This window comes from Rhinopithecus roxellana, chromosome 3, assembly GCF_007565055.1.
Source record: "Rhinopithecus roxellana isolate Shanxi Qingling chromosome 3, ASM756505v1, whole genome shotgun sequence".
NCBI lineage: Eukaryota > Metazoa > Chordata > Mammalia > Primates > Cercopithecidae > Rhinopithecus > Rhinopithecus roxellana.
The window spans coordinates 58,545,914-58,559,708 of NC_044551.1; the positions used below are offsets into that span (position 1 = coordinate 58,545,914).

At 37.4% G+C, this 13,795-nt stretch overlaps 1 protein-coding gene across 2 annotated transcripts in view; it reads right to left on the minus strand.

Annotated features, from left to right (window-relative positions):
- The window catches only part of ADAMTS6 (ADAM metallopeptidase with thrombospondin type 1 motif 6), a 337,576-nt gene that overhangs the window by 185,403 nt on the left and 138,378 nt on the right, over positions 1-13,795 (minus strand). The window lies entirely within an intron of this gene.

The window sequence follows — 13,795 nt, forward strand, 5'->3', positions numbered from 1 at the left end:
TGCTAGACTAAGAAGAAAAGAGAGAAGACCCAAATAAATAATATCTCAGAAATTTAAAAAAGTGATGTCACAACAGATATCACAGAAAAATAAAGAGTCATTAGAGACTACTGTGAACAACTATATTCCAATAAATGTGAAAACCTAGAAGAAATGGATAAACTCCTGGACACATGCAACTTTCCAAGGTTGACCAAAAAGAAATAGAAAACCTGAAGAGACCAATTATAAGCAAAGAGATTGAATCAATAATAAAAAGTCTTCCAAGAAAGAAAAGTCCAAGACCAGATGACTTCACCACTGATTTCTAACAAATCTTCTAAGACGGATAAGTACCAATTCTTTTCAAACTACTCCAAAAAAGTGAAGCAGAGGGAAATCTTTTCTAACTCATTCTAAGAGGCCACCATAACTCTGATACTACCAGACAAGGAGACAACAAGAAAAGGAAACTCCAGGCCAATATCCCTGATAAATATAGACACAAAAATCCTCAATAAAATACTGGCAAACCAAATACAACAGCACATCATGATCGAGTGAGAAATATCACAGGAATGCAAGGATGGTTCAACATATGCAAATCAATAAATGTCATATATAACATGAATAGAATGAAGGAAAAAACCCATATCATCATCTCAATAGATGCAGAAAAAGCATTTGATAAAATTCAACATTGCTTAATGATAAAACCTCATAATAAATTAGATATAGAAGGTGTATTAGTTCATTTTCACACTACTGACACAGACATACCCAAGACTGGGCAATTTTCCAAAGAAAGAGGTATAATGGATTCATAGTTCCATATGGCTGGGGAGGCCTCACAATCATGGTGGAATGTCTCACATGGTGGCAGACAAGAGAAGAGGGCTTGTGTACAGAAACTCCCCTTTATGAAACCATTAGATTTCATGAGACTTACTCACTATCACGAGAATAGCACGGGAAAGACCCGCCCCCATGATTCACTTACCTCCCACTGGGTCCCTCCCATAACATGTGGGAATTGTGGGGGCTAAAATTCAAGATGAGATGTGGGTGGGGACACAGCTAAACCATATGAGAATTAAAGTACCTCAACATAATAAAGGCCATATGTGACAAACCCACAGCCAAAATCATATTTAACAGAGAAAAGAAGAAGGCTTTTCCTCTAAAATCTGAAACAAGACAAGCATGCCTATTCTCACTACTCTTGCTCAACATAGTACTAGAAGTCCTAGCCAGAACAATAAAGCAAGAAAGGGAAATGAAGAGCATCCAAATTGGAAAGAGGATGTCAAATTGTCCCTGTTTGTGGATGACATAATCTTTTTTCCCCTTTAAATTATTTTACTTTAAGTTCTAGGGTACATGTGCACAACATGCAGGTTTGTTACATATGTATACATGTGCCATGTTGGTGTGTTACACCTGTTAACTTGTCATTTACATTAGGAATATCTGCTAATACTATCCCTCCCCCTGCCCCTGACGCCCCAGCAGGCCCCGGTGTGTGATGTTCCCCACCCTGTGTCCATGTGTCCTCATTGTTAAATTCCCACCTATGAGTGAGATCATGCAGTGTTTGGTTTTCTTTTCTTGCGATAGTTTGCTCAGAATGATGGTTTCCAGCTGCATCCATGTCCCTACAAAGGACATGAACTCATCCTTTTTTATGACTGCATAGTATTCCATGGTGGATATGTGCCACATTTTCTTAATCCAGTTTATCATTGATGGATATTTGAGTTGGTTCCAAGTCTTTGCTATTGTGAATAGTGCTGCACTAAACATACATGTGCATGTGTCTTTATAGCAGCATGATTTATAATCCTTTGGCTATATGCCCAGTAATGGGATGGCTGGGTCAAATGGAATTTCTAGTTAAACATCCTGGAGGAATCGCTACACTGTCTTCCACAATGGTTGAACTAGTTTACGGTCCTACCAACAGTGTAAAACCATTCCTATTTCTCCACATCCTCTCCAGCACCTGTTGTTTCCTGACTTTTTAATGATTGCCATTCTAACTGGTGTGAGAGGGTATCTCCTTGTGGTTTTGATTTGCAGTAATCTGATGGCCAGTGATGATGAGCATTTTGTCATGTGTCTGTTGGCTGCATAAATGTCTTCTTTTGAGAAGTGTCTGTTCATATCCTTCACTCACTTTTTGATGGGGTTGTTTGATTTTTTCTTGTAAATTTGTTTAAGTTCTTTTTGATTCTGGATATTAGCCCTTTGTCAGATGAGTAGATTGTAAAAATTTTCTCCCATTTTGTAAGTTGCCTGTTCACTCTGATGGTAGTTTCTTTTGCAGGTTGTTCAATTTCCGTGTAGTTTAGTGGTTTGACTGAGTTTCTTAAATCCTTCTCTTCTTTTACATTTGCTGAGGAGTGCTTACTTCCAACTATGCGGTCAATTTTGGAATAAGTGCAGTGTGGTGCTGAGAAGAATGTATGTTTTGTTGATTTGGGTTGGAGAGTTCTGTAGATGTCTATTAGGTCCACTTGGTGCAGAGCTGACTTCAATTCCCAGATATCCTTGTTAATTTTCTATCTCATTGATCTGTCTAATATTGATAGTGGGGTATTGAAGTCTCCTGTTATTACTGTGTGGGAGTAAGTCTCTTTTTAGGTCTCTAAGGACTTGTTCTATGAATCTGGGTGCTCCTGTATTGGGTGCATATATATTTAGGATAGTTAGCTCTTCTTGTTGAATTGATTCCTTTATGATTATGTAATGGCCTTCTTTGTCTCTTTTGATCTTTGCTGGTTTAAGGTCTGTTTTATCGGAGACTAGGATTGTAACCCATGCCTTTTTTTGTTTTCCATTTGCTTGGTAGATCTTCCTCCATCCCTTCATTTTGAGCCTATGTGTATCTCTGCATGTGAGATGGGTCTCCTGAATACAGCACACTGATGGGTCTTGACTCTTTATCCAATTTGCCAGTCGGTGTCTTTTAATTGGAGCATTTAGCCCATTTACATTTAAGGTTAATATTGTTAGGTGTGAATTTGATCCTGTCATTAGGATGTTAGCTGGTTATTTTGCTCATTATTTGATGCAGTTTCTTCCTAGCATCGATGGTCTTTACAAGTTCGCATGTTTTTGCAGTGGCTGGTACCTGTTGTTTCTTTCCATGTTTAGTGCTTCCTTCAGGAGCTCTTGTAAGACAGACCTGGTGGTGACAATATCTATCAGCATTTACCTGTCTGTAAAGGATTTTATTTCTCCATCATTTATGGAGCTTAGTTTTGCTGGATATGAAATTCTGGGTTGAAAATTCTTTTCTTTAAGAATGTTGAATATTGGCCCTCCCTCTCTTCTGGCTTGTAGAGTTTCTACCAAGAGATCTACTGTTAGTCTGATGGGCTTCCCTTTGTGGGTAACCCGACCTTTCTCTCTGGCTGCCCTTAACATTTTTTCCTTCACTTCAACTTTGATAAATCTGACAATTATGGGTCTTGCAGTTGCTCTTCTCAAGGAGTATCTTTGTGGCGTTCTCTGTATTTCTTGAATTTGAATGTTAGCCTGCCTCACTAGGTTGGGGAAGTTCTCCTGGATGATATCCTGAAGAGTGTTTTCCAACTTGGTTCCATTCCCCCCGTCACTTTCAGGTACACCAATCAGATGTAGATTTGGTCTTTTCACATAGTCCCATATTTCTTGGAGGCTTTGTTCATGTCTTTTTACTCTTTTTTCTCTAAACTTCTCTTCTTGTTTCATTTCATTCATTTGATCTTCAATCACTGATACCCTTTCTTCCATTTGATCAAAGTGGCTACTGAAGCTTGTGCATGCATCATGTAGTTCCTGTGCATTGGTTTTCAGCTTCATCAGGTTATTTAAGGACTTCTCTACACTGTTTATTCTAGTTAGCCATTCGTCTAATCTTTTTTCAAGGTTTTTAGCTTTTTTGCGATGGTTTCAAACATCCTCCTTTAGCTCGGAGAAGTTTGTTATTACCGATCGTCTGAAGACTTCTTCTCTCGACTTGTCAAAGTCATTCTCTGTCCAGCTTTGTTCCATTGCTGGTGAGGAGCTGGATTCCTTTGGAGGAGAAGAGGGACTGGGATTTTTAGAATTTTCACCTTTTCTGCTCTGTTTTCTCCCCATCTTTGTGGTTTTACCTACCTTTGGTCTTTGATGACGGTGACATACAGATAGGGTTTTGGTGTGGATGTCCTTTCTGTTTGTTAGTTTTCCTTCTAACAGTCAGGACTTTCAGCTGCAGGTCTGTTGGCGTTTGCTGAAGGTCCACTCCAGACCCTGTTTGCCTGGGTACCCCCAGCAGAGGCTGCAGAACAGCAAATGTTGCTGTCTAATCCTTACTCTGGAAGCTTCATCTCAGAGGGGCACCTAGCCTTATGAGGTGTCATTTGCCCCCTACTGGGAGGTGCCTCCCAGTTAGGCTAATCGGGGGTCAGAGACCCACTTGAGGAGGCAGTTTGTCCGTTCTCAGATCTCAAACTCCATGCTGGGAGAACCACTACTCTCTTCAAAGCTGTCAGACAGCGATATTTAAGTCTGCAGAAGTTTTTGCTGCCTTTTTTTCAGCTATGCCTGCCCCTAAAGGTGGAGTCTACTGAGGCAGGCAGGGCTCCTTGAGCTGCGGTGGGCTCCACCCAGTTTGAGCTTCTGGGCTGTTTTGTTTACCTACTCGAGCCTCAGCAATGGCTGACGCCCCTCCCCCAGCCTGGCTGCTGCGTTGCAGTTGGATCTCAGACTGCTGTGCTAGCAGTGATCAAGGCTCCGTGGACTTGGGACCCTCCAAGCCAGGCGCGGGAGATAACCTCCTGGTGTGCCATTTGCTAAGGCTGTTGGAAAAGTGCAGTATTAGGGTGGGAGTGTCCCGATTTTCCAGGTGCAGTCTGTCATGGCTTCCCTTTGCTAGGAAAGGGAATTCCCGGATCCCTTGCGCTTCACTGGTGAGGCAATGCCCCTCCCTGCTCCCTGGGCTGCACCCACTTGTTCGGCAAGCCCCAGTGAGATGAACCCAGTACCTCAGTTGGAAATGCAGAAATCACCCTTCTTCTGCATTGTTCATGCTGGGAGCTGCAGACTGGAGCTGTTCCTATTTGGCCATCTTGGCGCCACCCTCCGACAAAATCTTACATATAGAAAACTTAAAGACTCTACCAAAAAAACCTCTTAGATCTGATATGCAAATTCAGTAAAGTTACAGAGTACAAAATTAATACACAAAAATCAGTAGCATTTCTATACATAAATGAACTAGTTGAAAAAAAATCCAGAAGACAATCCCATTTACAATAGCTACAAATAAAGTAAAATATTTAGGAATAAATTTAACCAAGGAGGCAAAAAACCTTTACAAGGACAACTACGAAACACTGATGAAAGAAACTGAAGAGGATACAAACCAATGGAAAGATATCCCGTGGTCATGAATCAGAAGAATTAATACTGTTAAAATGACCATACTACCCAAATCAATCTACAGATTCAATGTAATTCCTTTAAAAACACCAACATTCTTCAGAGAAAACAAAAACCCTAAAATGTGTAAGAAACCACAAAAGACCCTGAATAGACATGACAATCATAAGCAAAAAGAACAAAGATGGAGGCGTCATACTACCAGACCTCAAAATACATTACAAAGTTGCAGTAACCAAAACAACATGGTACTGACATTAAAAACAGACGTATAGACCAATGGAACAGAACGGAGAACACAAAACTTAATCCACATGTATACAGCCAATTGATTTTTTACAAAGGTGCCAAGAACATTCATTGGGCAAAGGGCAGTATCTTCAATAAATGGTGCTGGGCGTATGTTTATTGCGGCACTACTCACAATAGCAAAGACTTTGAATCAATCCACATTTCCATCAGTGACAGACTGGATTAAGAAAATGTGGCACATATACACCATGGAATACTATGCAGCCATAAAAAAGGATGAGTTCGTGTCCTTTGTAGGGACATGGATGCAGCTGGAAACCATCATTCCCAGCAAACTATCGCAAGAACAGAAAACCAAATACTGCATGTTCTCACTCATAGGTGGGAATTGAACAATGAGATCACTTGGACACAGGAAGGGGAACTTCACACACTGGGTCCTATTGTGGGAGGGGGGAGGGGGGAGGGATAGCATTAGGAGATACACCTAATGTAAATGACAAGTTAATGGGTGCAGCACACCAACATGGCACATGTATACATATGTAACAAACCTGCACATTGTGCACGTGTACCCTAGAACTTAAAGTATAATAAAAAAATAAAATAAATAAATAAATAAATAAATGGTGCTGGGAAAACCAGATAACCATATGCAAAAGAATGAAACCAGACCCTCCTTTTATATAGAGTTGATTTCACTCTACATAAAAATCAACTCAAAATTGATCAAAGACCTAAATGTAATATCTGAAACATTAAAACTTATAGAAGAAAACATAAGGGAAATGCTTCAGGACACTGGTCTGAGAAAAGAATTTTTATAAATAAAACCTGAAAAGCACAGGCCACAAAAGCAAAAATAAACAAATGAAATTATATCAAACTAAAAAGCTTCTGCAGAGCAAAAGAAGTAATCAATAGAATAAAGCGCCCACCTACACAATGGGAGAAAATATCTGGAGACTACTCATCTGACAGGAGATTAATACCATACCTACAATATATAAGGAATTCAAACATCTCAACAGCAAAAGTACAAATGATCCAATTAAGGAATGGGCAAATAATCTGAACAGACATTTCTCAAAAAAAGACATTCGAATGACCAACACTTACATTTTTTAAATGCTCAACATTACTAATCATTATGCTTTTGCTGATAGCCTGAATTAAAGATTTGCTATTTGTAAAATATTTCCCTGGCTAGTCACATCATAATTTGAGTTTTACATTCATTCTAATGCAGGGTATTTTTTATTGGAAAGCATAGGGATAGCAGAAATGTCTTTTTCCCTGGCAAGACTGTCCCCACAGTGTTTTAAAATATTGATTTATTTAACAAGAGCTCAGTTACAAAAGCCTACGAATAGAGGGCTTTCACTTCTTTGCCATCATCAATAACGACAATTCAACAGATTATAACATCCGTCCTCTGGGCCTTTCTTCACTACTATTCCAACCCTTTTCCTTCTCCTGGATAACAAAATAACTTTCTCTTTGATTGTTTTGTTACTAAATTATGTTATATATTTATTTGCAATAAATATTAATATAGTAATAAATTATTACTATACTTCTATACAGCCACAAAAATGGGATATTACATCATTTGCATCCTGATTTTTAGTTATCCAACATATTTTGAAAATCTTTCTATGTCAGGAAAGACATATGGATATCATTTTAATGACTTTATCATATTTTACCCTATGGATGTAGGAAAGTGTAATTGAAGAATTCCCTATTGTTGAAAATTTTTTTTTCCAAGTTTTCACTGATACAAAATTAATCACAATGAACATCACTATATTTTTATATATTTGTCTGATTCTTCCATGATAAATTCCAAGGAGTGAAACATATTTAAGGATTATCATTTATATTGTCATGATCTGGCTCCTATCCAATTCTGTTGCCTTATGTCCACTCTGTCCTCTCTTTTCAGTCTCAAGACATATTTGTCGTATTTTCATTTCCTAAACAAAAATGTTTTCTTCTATTTTATATCCTCTGACTATGCTATTCATGCTATCTGGCTCATTTTTCTACTGACTACACTTTCTTCTGCTAGTTTATTCCTACTAATCTTTCAGATTCTTTTCAATGGATTTCCTGAAGGAAGTGTTTTCTAACTAACTGAGATACTCCTAATAAAATTTAGCTCCTTAAATTTTTCTTACATATCTCTCATCAAAGTGGTAATTTTTATGTATGCGTCTTTCACACTAGATTCAAATTCTCTGAGATTAGGGAATGGTCTCTTTTCTGTCTAATGTATCCCAGCATCTAAAAAAAATTCCTGGAGCATAGTAAGTGTTTATAATGTTTATAGAGTTAAAGCCCTCTACAAAGGTTACATCAGCTTATGATTCCACAAATCCATTCTCAATATCCTTAATTTCCAGTAATTTAATAATCTTCCAATTTCCACTCTCTATTTCTATTTCCCAATTCATAAGAAAAAAATTATTTTTGAAGTATCAAAATACAGATCATGAAGTTGTTGTACGTTTGTAAGGGAATCAAAACAATTTTAAAAGGTATATTTAATATAGTATTGCCTTGGTAAATAGATAACGAAATACATTTGATTCACATAAAAATTCACCTAATAAGACATTCTTTCGTATTAGTGAATCAAAAAAAATTGAACCACTTTTTCAATAAATACTAGAGCTTACCACGTATCAGGGAAAGGAAAAAACACACAAGACTGACATAATCTCTCAACTTAGAAAATTTAGAAACTTTTCTATAATCAGGAAAGGTTTGATTATACGTTACCAGAAAAAGAAAGTGTTTTCATTTTTTTTACACCACTGGAGTACAATTTATTAGCCTGAACTTTGGTCACTTTGAAGTCGCTTTTTAGTCTTCCCTTTCCTTTCTTCTTTCACACGAATGAAAAATCTTGCCTCAATGTAGCTGACCCTATTTAAAAATCCCTAATTTATACCTTTAATTGTGTTATGATTAATGCAAACATCTTTTATTAAAATCTATCTTATACAGTACATAGCTTATTATTCCTAAAGAAAGCAAAGTTGTGCTCATGCCATTCTGGCACTCAAAAACTCAATTGTCCCCAAAATCTAAACACGTTAGCCTGAAGTTCAAAACCCCTAATAATCTAGCTTAAATTTACCTTTACAAAATTGTCTTTTATTTCTCCCTAAACATATCTTCTGCTGCACGCAATTTTGACTTATCTAAAAAAGAATTTATACCAATCCTTCTCAAAGTTTTCCAGAAGACTGAAGAAGAGGGACTACTTCCAAATTCTTTTTATGAAGCTAGCATTATCATGGTAACAAAGCCAGACAAGAACATTACAAAGAAAGAAAACTGCAGGCAAATAACACTCATTGCTATAGATGCAAAATTCCTCAACAGAAAACCAAATTCAACAGCACATTAAAAGAATCATTCTTCATGATCAAATGGGATTCATTCTGGAGATGCAGGATGGTTCAACATATATATCAATAAATGTGAGACATCACATTAACAAAATGAAGGACAAAAACCCTGTGATCATCTCAATGGGTAAAGAAAAAGCATTTGACAAAATTTAATAATCTTTCATGTAAAAATTCTCAATAAATTAGGTATAGAAAAAATGTATCTCAACATAGTAAAGATCCTATATGACAAACCCACAGCTAACAACATACTGAATACAAAAAAAGGTGAAAGTTTTTGTCTCTAAAATTAGAACAAGACAATGATGCCCACTCTTACCACTTCTAGTCAACATAGTACTGGAAGTCCTAAGCAGAGCAATAGGAAAGGAAAGGAGAGGAAAGGAGAGGAAAGGAGAGGAAAGGAGAGGAAAGGAGAGGAAAGGAGAGGAAAGGAAAGGAAAGGAAAGGAAAGGAAAGGAAAGGAAAGGAAAGGAAAGGAAAGGAAAGGAAGAGAGAGAGAGAAAAAAAGAAGGAAAGAAGGAAAGAAAGAAAGAAAGAAACAAAGGAAAGAGAGAGAGAGAAAGAAAAGAAAAAAAGACAAAAATTTGAAAGAAAGACATAAAATTGTCTGCTTTCTGGTAATATGATCTAACATATAGAAAACTCTGAAAAACTCTTAGAACTAATACATAAATTCAGTAAATACAGAAATAGACTCTACTAAAAAAGAACTAATAACATAAATTCAGTAAATACAGAATACCAAATCAACGTAAAAAGACTAATAGCGGCCGGGCACGGTGGCTCATGCCTGTAATCTCAGAGTGATTTTTTGGGGGGAGGTCTTTGGTAGACCGAGGTGGGCAGATCACGAGGTCAGGAGATCTAGACCGCTCTGGTTAACACGGTAAAACCCTGTCTCCACTAAAAAATACAAAAAAATTAGATGGGCATGGTGGCGGGCACCTGTAGTCCCAGCTACTCGGGAGGCTGAGGCAGGAGAATGGCATGAACCTGGGAGGAAGAGCTTGCAGTGAGCCAAGATCGGGCCACTGCACTCCAGCCTGGGTGATAGAGTGAGACTCTGTCTCAAAAAAAAATAAAAATAATAAAAAAAGACTAGTAGCGTTTCTATACACTAACAATGAACTACCCAAAAGAGAAATCAAGAAAATAATTCCGGGCCGGGCACGGTGGCTCAAGCCTGTAATCCCAGCACTTTGGGAGGCCGAGACGGGCGGATCACGAGGTCAGGAGATCGAGACCATCCTGGCTTACACTGTAAAACCCCGTCTCTACTAAAAAATACAAAAACTAGCCGGGCGAGGTGGCGGGCGCCTGTAGTCCCAGCTACCCGGGAGGCTGAGGCAGGAGAATGGTGTGAACCCGGGAGGCGGAGCTTGCAGTGAGCTGAGATCCGGCCACTGCACTCCAGCCCGGGTGACAGAGTGAGACTCTGTCTCAAAAAAAAAAAAAAAAAAGAAAAGAAAAAAGAAAATAATCCCATTTACAATAGCATTAAAAAAAAAAAAAAAAAACCTTAGGAATACATTTAGCCAAAAAGGTGAAAGATCTGTACACTGAAAACTATATGACATTTATTTAAAAAATTAAAGACAGCCCATGAACATGGAAAGATAGCCCATGTTCATGGATCAGAAAAATCAACATTGGCAGAGAGTGTCCGCTCTTTCCAAAGCAATCTACAGATTCTATATAATCCCTATCAAATTTCCAATGACATTTTTCACAGAAATAGAAAAAACAATTCCTAAAAGTCATATGAAACCACCAAAGACCTCACAAAAGCACAACAACCTTGAACAAAAAAAAAAAAAAACAAAGCTGGAGGCATCACACTATCTCATTTCAAAAAACAGATACATAGCCCAATGGAATAAAACAGAGAGCCCAGAAATAAATCCATGCTTTATGCTCAATTGATCTTTGATAAAGTTGCCAGGAACAAGTAATGGAGAAAACACAGTTTCTTCAGTAAACAGTGCTGGGAAAAGTGGACAGCCACATGCAGAAGAATGAGATTGGACCCTTGACTTACACCACATACAAAAATCAACTCAAAACGGATTAAAAGCTTAAACATAAGACCTGCAACCATAAGACTACTAGAAAAAAACACAGGAGAAAAGCTCTGCAACATTGGTCTGGGCAATGATTTTCTGGATATGACTTCAAAAGCACAGATTAAAAAAGCAAAAAAAGACAAATGGGATCATATCAAATGAAAAAGCTTCTGTACAGCAAAGGAACAATTAACACAGTGATAAGACAACCTATAGAGTAGGAGAAAATATTTTACACCATACATCTCATCAGGGGTTAATGTCCAAAATATGGAAACAACTCAATGGCAAGAAAATCAATCACCCTATTACAAATGTACAAAGAATCTTCTGATCTGTAGAACAAAAAGTGGCAAATGACATGAACAGACATTTCTCAAAAGAAGGCATACAAATAGCCAAGAAACATATGAAAGAATGTTCAACATCACTAATCATCAGGGAAATGCAAATTAAAACCACAATGAAAAATCATCTCATACTTGTTAGAATGGCTGTCATCAAAAAGACAAAAGATAACAAGTGTTACACAGGATGTAGAGAAAGCGAGCGCTGCTACACCGTTAGTAAGAATATAAATTAGTATTATGGAAAACAGTGTGGAGGGCCCTCCAAATTTTAAAATTATAACTACCACAGGATCCAGCAATCCCATTTATGAGTATATACCCAAAGTGAGTATGTCAAGGAGCTATCTGCACTCCCATGTTCATTGTAGTATAATTCACAGTAGCTAAGACATGAAATCAACCTCTGTCTAACTACAAATGAATGGACAATGAAAATGTATTATATATATACAATGAAATACTATTCAGCCTTAAAGCAGAAGGAAATCCTGTCATTTAAGACAACATAGATGAACCTGGAGGACATTATGTTAAGTGAAATAAGCCAGGCACAGAGGGACAAATACTGTATGATCTCACTTACATATGGGATCCAAAAAATCTCTATTCATAGAAGTAGAGAGTTGAACCACAGGCTAGGGATGGGAGAGAAGGGAATGGAGAGATACTGGTTACAGGATACAAGGTTTCACTTACGAGGAATAAGTTTTTGAGATCTATTGCACAGCAAGGAGACTATAGTTAAGAATGTAATGTATATGTAAAAATTACTAAGGAAGTAGATTTTTAAATGTTTGTACCACAAAAAAAGTATGTGAGGTGATAATTATATTAGCTTAATTTAATCATTCCAAATGAATATATACATATATCAGAACATAACATTGTACCCTATAAATATATACAATTATTACCCATTAAAAAAATTTTGAACTTGTCAATATACAACAAAACAATAAATTTTTAAAATACAAAAAATAAATTTAAAAAGGAATTAAAAGGCCGGGCGCGGTGGCTCAAGCCTGTAATCCCAGCACTTTGGGAGGCCGAGATGGGCGGATCACGAGGTCAGGAGATCGAGACCATCCTGGCTAACACGGTGAAACCTCGTCTCTACTAAAAATAGAAAAACCTAGCCGGGCGAGGTGGCGGGCGCCTGTAGTCCCAGCTACTCCGGAGGCTGAGGCAGGAGAATGGCATAAATCCGGGAGGCGGAGCTTGCAGTGAGCTGAGATCCGGCCACTGCACTCCAGCCCGGGCGACAGAGCAAGACTCCATCTCAAAAAAAAAAAAAAAAAAAAAGGAATTGAAAACTATACTTGATACCAACATATAATGAAAATGCTTCATAAACAATAAAAAAATTGGTCAGTCCATTTAATGTTACTTGTAACATAAAGACAGTTTATACACTGTACTACATCTAAAATTTTTTCTTTCCAAATTTTTACTACAGCATCATTTCAGCTTTACAGAACATGGTAGACCACAACAGCTCTTTGCCTTAAAATAAAGTACACAGCTTATTTTGTCTTCTTCCTCAAAAACCTCAAAACCAAAGAAGCTATTTAAGTCAAGGAAGAAAAAGCATAATATACATGTTACACATTGCTCAATAAAAGAAAAATTTTTCTATTATTAGTAGGGTCTTTTAAATCTAGTTTCAAGCAGCCAATAGTCTAATTCTGTTAGGCAGTATCTTGGAAGTTGGTTTGCTAAGATAAAGAATTTTTATTTACAGTCTGGCAAATTATTCAACAACACTGATTTTGAAAACTGGACTTCATAAAAAAATAGAGCTACCCTTTAAAAAAAAATCACCATAGCACTTTAAAATTTTTAAATATATATATAAAAATTAAAATCTAGAATTAAAATATATTTAAATTTCAACATAATCATTTCTCTTTTTTACTGGTATTTATCATCAAACCAATTGATAAGTAATAGCTGTCCTTTGCCTTTTAAAGCATTGTGTAGTTAAAATGGGCTTAAAAAGGACTTTGAGGCCAGGCACAGTGGCTCACACCTGTAATCCCAGTACTTTGGGAGGCTGAGGCTGGTGGATCAGCTGAAGTCAGGAGTTCGAGACCAACCTGGCCAATATGGTGAAACCACATCTCCACTAAAAATACAAAAATTAGCTAGAAACGATGGTGGGCACCTGTAATCCCAGCTACTTGGGAGGCTGAGGCAAGCGTATCACTTGAACCCAGGAGGCGGAGGTTGCAGTGAGCTGAGATCATGCCAATGCACTCCAGCTGTGCAACAGAGTGAGAGTCTGTCTCCAAAAAAAAAAAAAAAAAAAGACTTT